Below are 12,048 nucleotides of genomic sequence, written 5' to 3'. Positions count from 1 at the left end.
ACTCCGCACCATCTCGCTTAGAGGAGCATATTCCAGCTGAAACACTGTTTCTCATCAGCACCCTCGACCCCTGGTACGGGGACATTATCGTATATTTACAGACGTCTTCCTTCCGTCCGAATGTATCAAAAGATGCTCGACGGCGAATTCGTCACCAAGCTCAACCCTATCGCATTTTGGGTGATACCCTGTACCGCCTCGGCGTTGACTCTATTCTCTGCCGTTGCTTGACTTTCGAGGAGGCTGAGCGAGTGTTGAATGACTGCCACTCCGGCGCTTGTGGCGGCCATATGTCCGGATATGCTACCGCCCAGAAGATCCTCCGTGCTGGTTATTTCTGGCCTTCCATCTTCAAGGATTGTATCCTTGCTGTACGAGCATGTCATGAATGCCAGGTTTACCACCGGAAGATGCGTGCACCTGTTGCACCACTGCACCCTGTTGTCACCGTAGGTCCATTTGCCAAATGGGGCATCGATTACACGTCCTGTAACCCTCGTTCGGCCGGGGGGCATGGGTACATAATCGTTGCCGTGGACTATTTCACCAAGTGGGCCGAAGCGATGCCTACATTGAACGAAGACGGTTACACAGCGGCGCAGTTTTTATTCAATCATGTCATTACTCGTTTCGGAGTCCCGCAGGCTATCGTCACGGATCACGGAAAGCATTTCCGTAATCACATGATGATGGAACTAACATCCCAACTAGGCTTGCGTCAGGATAGTTCGACACCGTACTATCCACAATCTAATGGTCAAGTCGAGGCCGTGAACAAAGTTTTGATCACTATGCTTCAACGCACCGTCAATACGCACAAGTCTAATTGGCATCTGATGCTGTCCCCAGCCTTGTGGGCCTACCGGACTTCCGTGAAGGACGCCACCGACTTCACTCCTTTTCAGTTGGTTTATGGGCTGGAGGCTACCCTTCCCGTCGAGTGTGAGATTCCTTCGTTGAAACTAGCTGTCGAGTTGCTTCCCAACACCACTCCGGTGGAGGAACGGCTTCTGCACCTAGAACGGTTAGACGAGACTCGTCGTTTAGCTTCTTTGGCTATCGAAGCGCAAAAGAAGAGAGTCAAAGCTCACTTTGACCAGAATATTCATCCTCGTTCCTTTGTTGAGGGAGATTTAGTACTGCTCTACGATCAAGCTAAATATAAGCTGGGGGCAGGAAAACTCGAGTCCATGTGGCTAGGTCCCTATATCGTGAAAAGAGTTTTACAAAAGGGCGCATATGAGTTGATTGATTACGAAGGATATCCTCTTGACAAGCCCCGCAACGGGCTTTATCTGAAGAAATATTACGCATGACTTCGTGCACTCAATTTGTACATACGCGTGTTTAGTGTGTTTTGTGTGCATGATTTCGTGCTTTGCTTTGGTGTGAAGGCGTGTCTGCCTCTTATTGTGTTTTCTTCTTCTTGTGCAGATGTCTAGTGCACCTTATGTTGGTTTCGCTGATGGCGCCTGCCGTAGCACCTGCAATTTGTCTTCTGCGGCATGGGCGATCTACGATCCTCACGGAGAGTTGCTAGATCTTCAAGGAGTCTGTCTCGGTCATACCACTAATAATGTTGCCGAATACAGTGCCGTAATTGAGCTACTAGCCGAAGCAGTTGATCTCGGCATTCGAGCAATGATGGTAAACCTGGACTCCCAGCTGGTCATTCATCAACTTAACGGGCGATATTCCATCAGAGACCAACGTATCCTAAGGTTGTATCTACGTGTCCGATTGTTAGAAAGGAATTTTGACTATATCACATATCAACATATTCCGAGACGATTAAACACGTTGACTGATGCATTGGCGAATCATGTATTAGACAGACATTTGCGAAATAGATAACATCATACAAGAAGACATAGAAATCATAATAGAGTAAGGCATATGTAAATATTTCCTCAAGCATAGTTTGCATGCGTGTTGTGTGTGCTTTTAAACTTGCATTAAAAACATTAAAATACATGGGTCATGTGTTGTGCAAATCATACATAAGATCACATTTGTACTGAACATTTGCATAACATAAACAAAAACATCATCATATGTAAACGAGATCCATCCAAAGATCGGTATGTATATATATATATCGTGTGGCGCACTGAGGCGCTCAAAAATAAGTGTATGTGTCAAAAATAAAGAGTCACTGTTCTCCATACATTCGAGACATATGTCTCGCAAAACATCAAAAAGAAGCCTAGGCGACTACTGTGCTAGGTTGTGCTCTCTATAGCACACACCCGCTCGTGCCACCCGCCTCAACAAGCGGTGCACCCTGGGTACCACCCCCATTGTATGGATCTGGTGCTCTATGGGAACCTCCTCGACTCCCTGATAGTCCGGCACACCCTCCAGCAACCCCTCAAGGTTGCGAGCTATGGTCTCTGAAGTATCAACTCCTGGAGGGACCAAGGCAAGGACATTAGCTCCTTGCCCCTCTCTCCGTGCCTCTGGGGCTAAGCCGACGGGTCTGACAGGTCCCACATCTGCACACGGCGACATTTGTTAAGACATATACATTAAAATCAAAAAACATTAAAAAACTCAGAAAAATCAAAGTGTCATACCTCCATCATCCCAGTGGTCTCCCGGCGGCAGTGGCATGTCAGGATCGTTGCGGAAGTCCATACCCGCGTACGGCCAGTCCTCAACGAAAACAACCTGCTGCTCCAACCACTCTCGAAAGATCACTCCCCAAGTAGCTGGCCGGCCACCACCCCCGCGTGGCATAATGCGAGCCCACCGAGAAGCCCTCGTCTCCCGAGGACTTCTAGGGGGATCCACAGCCATAGTCTGCAGCCGCATGGCTGGCACCCGCTCCAGAATGAGTGGGAGTAGGAGCGACCCATAGCCAAACTGTTTCGACTCTCCGCGTCGACAGTTGCTGAGTTGCCTCTTCATGCTATTGGTCACCGCAGTGGCCCAGTCAAACACAGTAGGCTGTAGGCAATCAAGAGCTAGCAGCAGATGGGTCTTCGAGGCCTCATGGTTGGCCAAGCTTCCTGCTGCCCGGGTCACCATAAAAAGAATGGTGCGAAGGACTATGTCTCTCACCGTGGGAATTGACACCTTCCCACTCCGCGTTTTCTCTGCCTCTGGACATACTCGAGCCATGAGTTGGTCGAGAGTCTCGCCGCTGGGCCGCTGCCCCTCCATAATGGGCCTCGCGCCCCAGCGCGACAAACCAGTCAAGAAATATATGTCCATGTAGTCAAACTCAATGTCTTTACCGCGGATGGTAAATTTGCCGTCTATTGGGTTCCATGACCGGATCAGGAACTCAAGTAAGTCATGATGAGCTCTTAAATGTGGAGTCAGGAAGAATTTTAAAAATCCACATGCCCGCATGGCATCTCGGCAATCCGCTCTTGCAAAAGTGGCTATGTCCTCAGCATCGTGAGCCCTCTCTTGCCACTGGAAGGCCATTGTGTCCTGCATGAACATTAAAAGCAATTAGAATGCCGGCTAATGAAATTTTCACGTTCAAAATATCAAAAATGAAATTTAACTGCGCCAGCGCGGCTGTTTCTAAAACAGTCGCGCTGACAATGGCGGCCCCTTTGTATTTTCTTCAGGTCAGCGCGGAAGAACACGGGTTTTCCACGCTGGCCCGAAATTTGGTACGTGTAATTTTCATCGGTTAGCGCGGTCCCGAGCGGGAAACCCGCGCTGACCGAGAGCGCACCAATGGCTCAAAAAATCGCCCAATTGGGCCAATCCCACCGTCAAAATACTGACAAAAAGACTCAAAAAAGGGCGCGTGGCAAGAGGAACCTACCTGGAGCAAGCCGTTCGCCAAATGGTGTCCGCACGAGGAAGAATTGGCTCCGTCAACTTCACAGCTTCACAACGTTCTCAAAGGCTCAATTTGGTAACAATGGTGAAAATGACTATTTACTTTTCTATTTATAGCAAAAATGGCTTAATTGACCATAATTTTTACGAATATGGGTTTATGGTCATACTTTTACCATGGATTTAGCGCTTCTGTCAATGTTTTATACATGTTTTAATATGTTTTTAACATGTCGAACGGATTTATGCGGGTATTTTTATTGTGCAGGTCCTTCGAAACGGTGAAAATCATAATGATCCTAAAATCACTTGGTCGCAAACAATGTCGTCTTTGAGCTCTTTTCCGACACAAAACAAGAAAAGATGGCCGAGCCTCCTTTCAGCTCGTTAAAAGGAATGAGAGGCGGTCATTTTAAGCTCTTTTTCCGACCGTGTAACTTAAAAAGATTGCCGGGTGTTTGTCGTTTCGCACTCGTTATCGGCTCTAAAACGACGTGTTTCCGACCGCTTTTTTACTTTTTCAGGTCGAAAGCACTATTTACGAAAAGTACTCCTCGATCGTAATGGTCGGGCGGTTATTTCGGGCATTGTTTTATACTTTTTCCGGCTCGAGAGACACAACTGTACGAAAAAGGACCCCCCTGGAGTCTCCTTTTCCGCTGTCTTTTCAGACTCTCTAAACAAGAAAAGACGCCGAGTTTTTCCTTTGTCAGGCTCGTTAAACACTTAATGACATCGGGCATTGTCGAAATGACACTCTTCAAGCATATGCTATCCCCGTCAAGCTTGTCATCCAAAAATAACCGGGGTACCTGCCAGAAATGGTGGGGAAAATGGAACTGCAATCGTTGCGTCGACAGTATGTCGCTCTTGAACATAGCACTCCTCTGCTTCGTGTCTGGGTGGGACCATCTCATCTTGCTTTTTCGCTGGCCTCCGTGGGTTTGGGTTATCCCGTTTGACCTCTCATCTGCTCATTGCCATCGTCACCATACCCTTTGCTCATTTGATGTCAAATACTGCCAAATCCGTTATAGTGCCGCCGATATGTTCAAGAGAAGTCGACCTCTGCAATAATACAACCTCATCTGCTATCTCACACAAATCATGTTATCTCTGTCTCGTGTCGATGATGTGGGAGACATTATGGCCCACCTTCGATCAAGGTCCCTTCCTGTCGACTTCAGCTCATTATCCGGGAAGGTGACTTAGAGACTCCCTTCAAGTACCTTAGAGCCTGCATGCCCTAATGGCAGGTTCTTCGTGTTCGACACGAGGTTTACGTCATTGGCCTCCGATCGAATGATTCCGTGGGTGTTCGACACCAGCTCATTGATTCACACGCCACGGATTGTACCTATAGTACCTTGAGGGCCATTGTCATTATTGGTGGTACCTCTCGCGTCTGTTAACAGTTTTCATCATTGACTGGTAATCAGACGATGTTCATGCGTGTTCGACTCCAGCTCATGTATTCACACGTTTGAACTTGTACTCGGTTCGGGTCGGGACGGAGCGCAAGACCCTGGATCCCTGTCTGTTATGGTCCAGGTTGCGGTTTTGTGGATGATTATTACATGACTCATTGATGGATGGCTGCGCCCATACCTGAGTCTTCATGGATGGCTGCGACCATACCTTATCATTTCTCTGGTCTCTTTAGCTGGGTGGCTGCGTCCACTCCACGGACCTTTTCGCATGTCTTTTGGATGGCTGCGCCCATGCCTAGACTGCATGTACTTGATTATCAGAGATATTCGGTCCTTCCTGGTGGTGTTCCGGTTCGGCAAAGTGTTGTAAAGCATTTCACCCCTCCCACTCTCTCGGTCTTCATGCTTTGGGGGGCATCTGTTACACAGTAATTTGTCACTGTCTCCCTGTCAGTTATCCTACTGTGTCAAGAATTCACAATAATCAAGTTCATGCCTTCTGAACTGGCCCAAAACCCACTTTTCCATAGTTTTCCTCATCAGCGCGTCTGTTTCTAAAATATCCGTGCTGACCGGTGGCTCTTAGTATATTCAGTGCGCTGCCAGCGCGGAAGCATATCACTTTTCCGCGTTGGTCGCATTTTATGAGCCAGCGCGTCTCTCCTTTGTATTTGGTCACGCTGACATGACTTTCCCAGTTATCGAGGCGCGACGTCAGCGCGTCAGTTGCCTTATAATCCGCGCTGATCCTGTTTGGGCGAATTTGTTCCAACAGCCAGCCTTCCATATCACTCCAGGTTTGGTTGTTGGCTTTGTAAGCATCGACTCCCTTCTATGGCATGTCTGTTCGACCCTTTGCAACCACTTCCCTCAAGGATAAGCTCATCCTTCCACCCTTTTACGAGGCTCCTTCTCCTATATAAACTTCCACCATTACCATGAGCAGCTAGTTTTTGAATAGCTTGGATTGTGCAGAGCTTATAGTGCTCAGATTGCTGCTACTATAGGTATTTGGTGTGCTAAGTGTGGAGGTGATTGATAGCTTAGGGAAGGTTGTTTTGTGTTGCTTGTGTGAGAGAGAGTTTGTTGTCTTGGGAGAATCATTTCCAAAGGTGAATGCTTGAGACACTTGCTGACTGGCCCCTCCTGAGAAGGATACCGACGTCAGAACATTTGGTTGTACTCTTCTCTGTTTTGATTAATAATAGATGACTGCTATTATTGTTCCATTCTCATTTGTCTATGCAATGGTTAAATGTGAATTACATCCTTTCTGACTGATGTATGGTTGCTTTTACTAGATTTCACGCTTGTGTTTGTTTCCTCTTCGTGTGTGCAGGTGTCTATTCGCGGGGATCGCGGAGGATTGTGACCAGCCAAAGCGAAGGAGCGAAGGCAGCATCTCTTCATCAAATGATAGCGCTGGAATCCAAGTAGGTGCTCTTTACCTCTTGTTTAATTGTAATTAGGAACATGCATAGCAACATTGTTTGATTGTTGCTAGACCCTTGCTGGGCTAGTAGGGATCGCCTCTATCCGTAGAGGGGATTTACCTCTCCAACAGAGGTTATGGTGGAAGAAGCAGTAGAGGGAAAGGGAACCAGTCGACACTGTTGCTCTACGAAGGTATGAATTTTTGCCATAACTGTGTAGGGTAACTGTTTTTTTAATTATTAATCCAACGGCACAAAAAACTTTAATCGTCTAACATCTGATCGGACGCCTGAGATAAAGACACGGTGATAATTTGGTAAATGGTTTTCAAAGGGGAACGCCTTATGGCGTAATTATATATTAATTATTTTTATTGTTTAATATTTTTTTGTTTTTTTTAAAGAATTATAATTTACTTAAATTTTATGATTTTTTAAATTCTAACAAATTGAGATGTATGGTTAAGTAACTGTTTTAGTTTATTATAAATTAATGTTTATATGGCGAAGTCACTGTTTTTATTGTAAATTAATGTTTATATGGTGAAGTAATTGTTTTAGTTTATTATAAATTAATATCCATATGATAAAGTAACTGTTTTAGTTTATTATAAATTAATGTCTATATGGTAAAGTAACTGTTTTAGTTTATTATAAATTAATATCTACATAATAAAGTAACTGTTTTAGTTTATTAATTTATGATAAATTAATGTCCATAAGCATAGCCATGTAATTTATATAATTTCATTAGTTTACATCATAGCCTTATTTTCTTAGAGCACGGGAATGGAGTTAACCATATCCCGTGATTCAATAAACAATCACTTAAAACCTTAAACTCTGAAATAATATAAAGAGTGAAGTGCAGTGCCCTTAACTGTTGTTATCTGTTTGATTTTTGGCCAAAATGGCAATGAATTTCCTGGGAACAAAATTAGAAACATAATATCATATACTCAAGTTGCCTAAGAAATATATGAGGAAGTCCATGCACATCGATTGAGTGGAAGTTCAGTTCTCACCTAGTGATTGGACTATTGACAACAATAATAGACTTTGTGCCACTAACGATATGGTTCTCGAAGAGCAATCGGTTCACACAATTTTAAAAATTGGGAAAAGTTTTAAAAAACCAAGCTTCAATAGAAATAGTGTGTTTATATGCATGATTTACTCATGGTGCTTGTTTCCTACCAATGTAGTTGGTGGAGAGGGCACCAACAAGATTCCCAATATCTCCCAAGGATCTTTTCTGTTATCAAAAACTCTAATTCTTTCAATTTGTTGGGATTCATACACATCATTAAACGCCCAATACTTGCTAGCTAAATTAAACCAATGGAGGAAACTCAATTGAAATCACTTAAACACACTTATCTCGTAAAATCACATGTAACAAACAAATAGAGAAACCTAACTGAGATTAATTTTGTGGGAGGAAACCGAGAATTAGCCAATGAACAAAAACATAAAATCCCCTGTAACAAACTAATAGAGGAAACCCAATTGAAATCAATTTTGTGAGAAGAAACAGAGAATTAGGGAATGAACAAAAATAACAATGGAGATGAAGCTTCAGTTCTTCAATGGCTGCCCTGCTGTAATTCATTCAAACTCCATTTGTAGAAAACCTGCTTCCCAAGCTGAACACTTAACTTGATGGACCCTATTGTATCTTGATGTTGGCAAAGTATGGTTTTCAAGCATAATGAAAACTTTGTTTCATATGCTGAAAAGCCCCAATGTGAGAAAAACACCTTGAAGATGTAAAGAAGCTTCTGATGTAAAGATTCTCTTATGTCAAATAACTTGACCTAGAGTTATGACTATGCCCTGTTGTTTGAAGCAAATTTCAAGGTATTTGATCTTTCTCCAAATTTGATATAGATTCACTTGATGCTCTTCTAAATGCCTTTGAATAAGATTTTAAGGTATTTGATCATTCTCTGAACTTTATATTGATTCACTTGATCCTCTTCTAAATGCATTTGAGTAAAAACAACTGCCATGAAACAACTATTGCATTTTGCAACCGAGTTGTGATGGAATTCCTCTTAGTCTCAACCTACTCTACTCACAGAGTTATGCTTCTAATGGCAAATAGAGAAACCTAATTGATATCAATTTTCTGACGAGAAGCAAAAAAGAAACCAATGAATGTGGAACCATTTAATAATAACCAGTATAGATTCATTTTAAATACGGATCTAATATGAATAGAGAGGGATCCAATTTCTTCACTTACAATTTTTTTTTTAATAGATCAACATTACTTAAATATTTTGTATAGTTTATTAATTTTTATTTTATTTTATTTTTATTTTTATTTGGGCGAACATGATTAAAATTTCAACTTTGATGATGGACAGACAGAGTTACACATCATACTAGGTTGTAGAATAAGTCTCTCAGCTCAATAACATTGTTATTAGAGATGGAGCATCGGTTCTTCAAGCACAAAGAGAAGAATACCCTGTGCTCTAATTCACTCAAACTCCATTGTAAAAAACATACTTCCCAAACCAAACAATTAACTTGATAGACCTTATTGTTCCTTGATGTCATCAGAGCAAGGTTTCTAAGTATGATGAAAGCTTTGTTTCATATGCTAAAAATCCCACATGTGAAAAAACACACCATAAAGAGGTAAGAGTATATGATTAACAAGATGATTGCAAAAATACCTAAATGCATGGATGTTGCTATATTAAATAACTTGATCAGGAGATATGATCATGCCCAATTGCTAGAAGCAAATTTCAATGCATTTGATTCCTTTAATTCTCTTATAAATGCGTTTAAGACAATAGCCAGGACACAATTATTGTCTTGTTCAACCAGCCAGGTTGTGACGAGGTTCCTTTCACTGTCTCAACTTACTCTACTGACAGGCATAACCAGGAAGAGTACCCCATACTCTAATTCACTCAAACTTCATCACTAAAAACATGTTTCCTTAACCGAACAATTAACTTGATGGACCCTATTGTTTCTTGATGTCATCAGAGCAAGGAAGGGCTTCCACGCATGATGAAACTTTTTCTTCATATGCTTAGAAGGCCCTATGTGAGAAAAACACCACAAAGAGAAAGAAAATTTGCTCAACAACATGATTGCAAAAAACTTTCAAATTATGAATCCTATCATGTCAAATGTTTGTGCCCAATTGTTAGACAGAGCAGCATGTATGCAAAAAACTTTCAAATTATGACTCCTGCCATGTTAAATGTTCATGCCCAATTGTTAGACAAAAAAACATGGCTGCAAAAAACTTTCAAATAATAAATCCTGCCATATTAAATGATCATGCCCAATTGTTAAACAAAACAACATACCTAAAAAACACTTTCAAATTATAAATCCTACGATGTTAAATAAGATCATGCCCAATTGTTAGAAATTTTTTTAAAAAGTATTTAAACTTTCTCATTTGATGTACTTTTGAATGCATTTGCTTAAAACAATGGCCATAAAACAACAACTATTGTATTCTTAAACTAGCTAAATTGTTAAACCACCTAAGTTGTTATGGAATTCCTAGTAGTTTTTACGTGTTAAGTTGTTATGGAATTCCTCAATAAACAACATGCATTAACTCATTGCATGGTTAATTATTAGCTCATCTTTGGGAATGATGCAATATTATGCATTGAGTTAATTATAAGTTAATTTTTTTCCTTTTCATCTTATTTGAAACCTGCGAATGATGTGATATTTGGAAAACAAGATAGAAAATAATGCGGGAATCATTAATTTCCAAATCATTAACTTATTATTTGATGTTTATTGTTTGCTTTGTTTTATTGAGTCATGTTGTGTTTATGTCGATGGTAGATTTTGAAAGCATTTCAAATAAACAAATTCAAACCGAACTTCACTTCTTCTGTAAAAGTTTTAAAAATATTAAACCAAATTTAGCTTTGTAGTCCCAATGGCACTACTCCCACAGGCATCAAATGTTTAGCAATGCATAAGCGGAAAAGTTACACCCAACACTTCAATTAAACCCCTTTTAATATGGGAGACAGATTAGATAGATTTGATGTGGTCAGTGTCCTTGTCAATTTGTGTTTTGATGAATGACAAAAAATAAGGTTTTCTGAATTAAAGTAAAAGAAAAATAAAATATATATATTATGGTATTTCAAATGTATAAAAAAGTCATTTTATTTATAGGTTAGATTATTTAATTTATATATGAAATAGTTTCTTGTATTTGAATTTCGTGATATAATTTCAAGTAAAATTGTGAGTTTTGTTGTTTAAAATACGTTTTTGAATGCATAAATAGATTTGGCACCTTAAAAATTCCTTGAGGACTAGAATTATGCAAATTAAATAACTTAAACTCAAGTTTTAAAAAATCTCTACCAAATTTTGGTTAAAAATAATCAGAAAAATTCATCTATTAATATATATATATATATATATATATATATATATATATATATATATATATATATTTTTTTTATTTGATTTACATAACATAATATTATAGGATCTCTTCCATACTCACATTTATTTGACCGAGTCAAAAATGTCTACATCACAGAAGTCTAAACTCATAAATAACACGAGATTACAACATCTCTTCCATGCTAGACTGGAGAGTGTCTCTTAGCACAGTGACTACAACTAGCCTAAATCCATCTCAACTCTAAATCTACCTAGTGTCGAGAGGAATCAAATCACTTTTCACTCTTTGAGGTTTGCACCTCAAGAGATTTGATCTCACTCGGCATTTGGTAGATAAGGAATTAAGATGGATCTAGGTTGTTTATATATATATATATATATATATATATATATCATTGAGAAAACTATAGGTTTTCAAAACCTAGAGCCCAAAAACCATCAATGGTAAATTGATTATTTTACCTCAATTTTATTTTAATCCTTTATTTTATTTTATTTTTAGGTAATTTTACCAAGTCAAAATATTTACATAATAGGACAAGAGGCATTACAACATCTCATTCATACTAGGTAGAGAGCACCTCTTGATCTTCTTTCTTCTGGTTCCTATAAAATCTTGCCCAAAAACCCCATTAATTCCATTTCGCAGCTTGTCACTAAAGCCATTAAAATCTCTTCTATAAAAGCCTCCATTCAACAACAACTTATTCCCCATACCCCCAAACTCCCAAAATCTATGGGCTTCCAAATATTCACAAACCTGGGGTCCCTCTTAAAACCATTGTTAGTACCATAGGGGCCCTAGCCCATGCTCTTGGCTGATATCTAGCCTCTAAGCTTCAACAATTTGTGTGATCCTCCCCTCTTACATGAAAGATTCCATTGATTTTATTCTTAAAACTAAAGATATCCTTGTTGATGATCACGAAATATTAGTCAACTTTGACATTGTGTCTCTAATC

Source organism: Pinus tabuliformis, chromosome 6, assembly GCF_031772625.1.
Source record: "Pinus tabuliformis cultivar Carrire ecotype Pingquan chromosome 6, CPIR1, whole genome shotgun sequence".
Lineage (NCBI taxonomy): Eukaryota > Viridiplantae > Streptophyta > Pinopsida > Pinales > Pinaceae > Pinus > Pinus tabuliformis.
Note: the sequence above shows the minus strand (reverse complement) of the source record.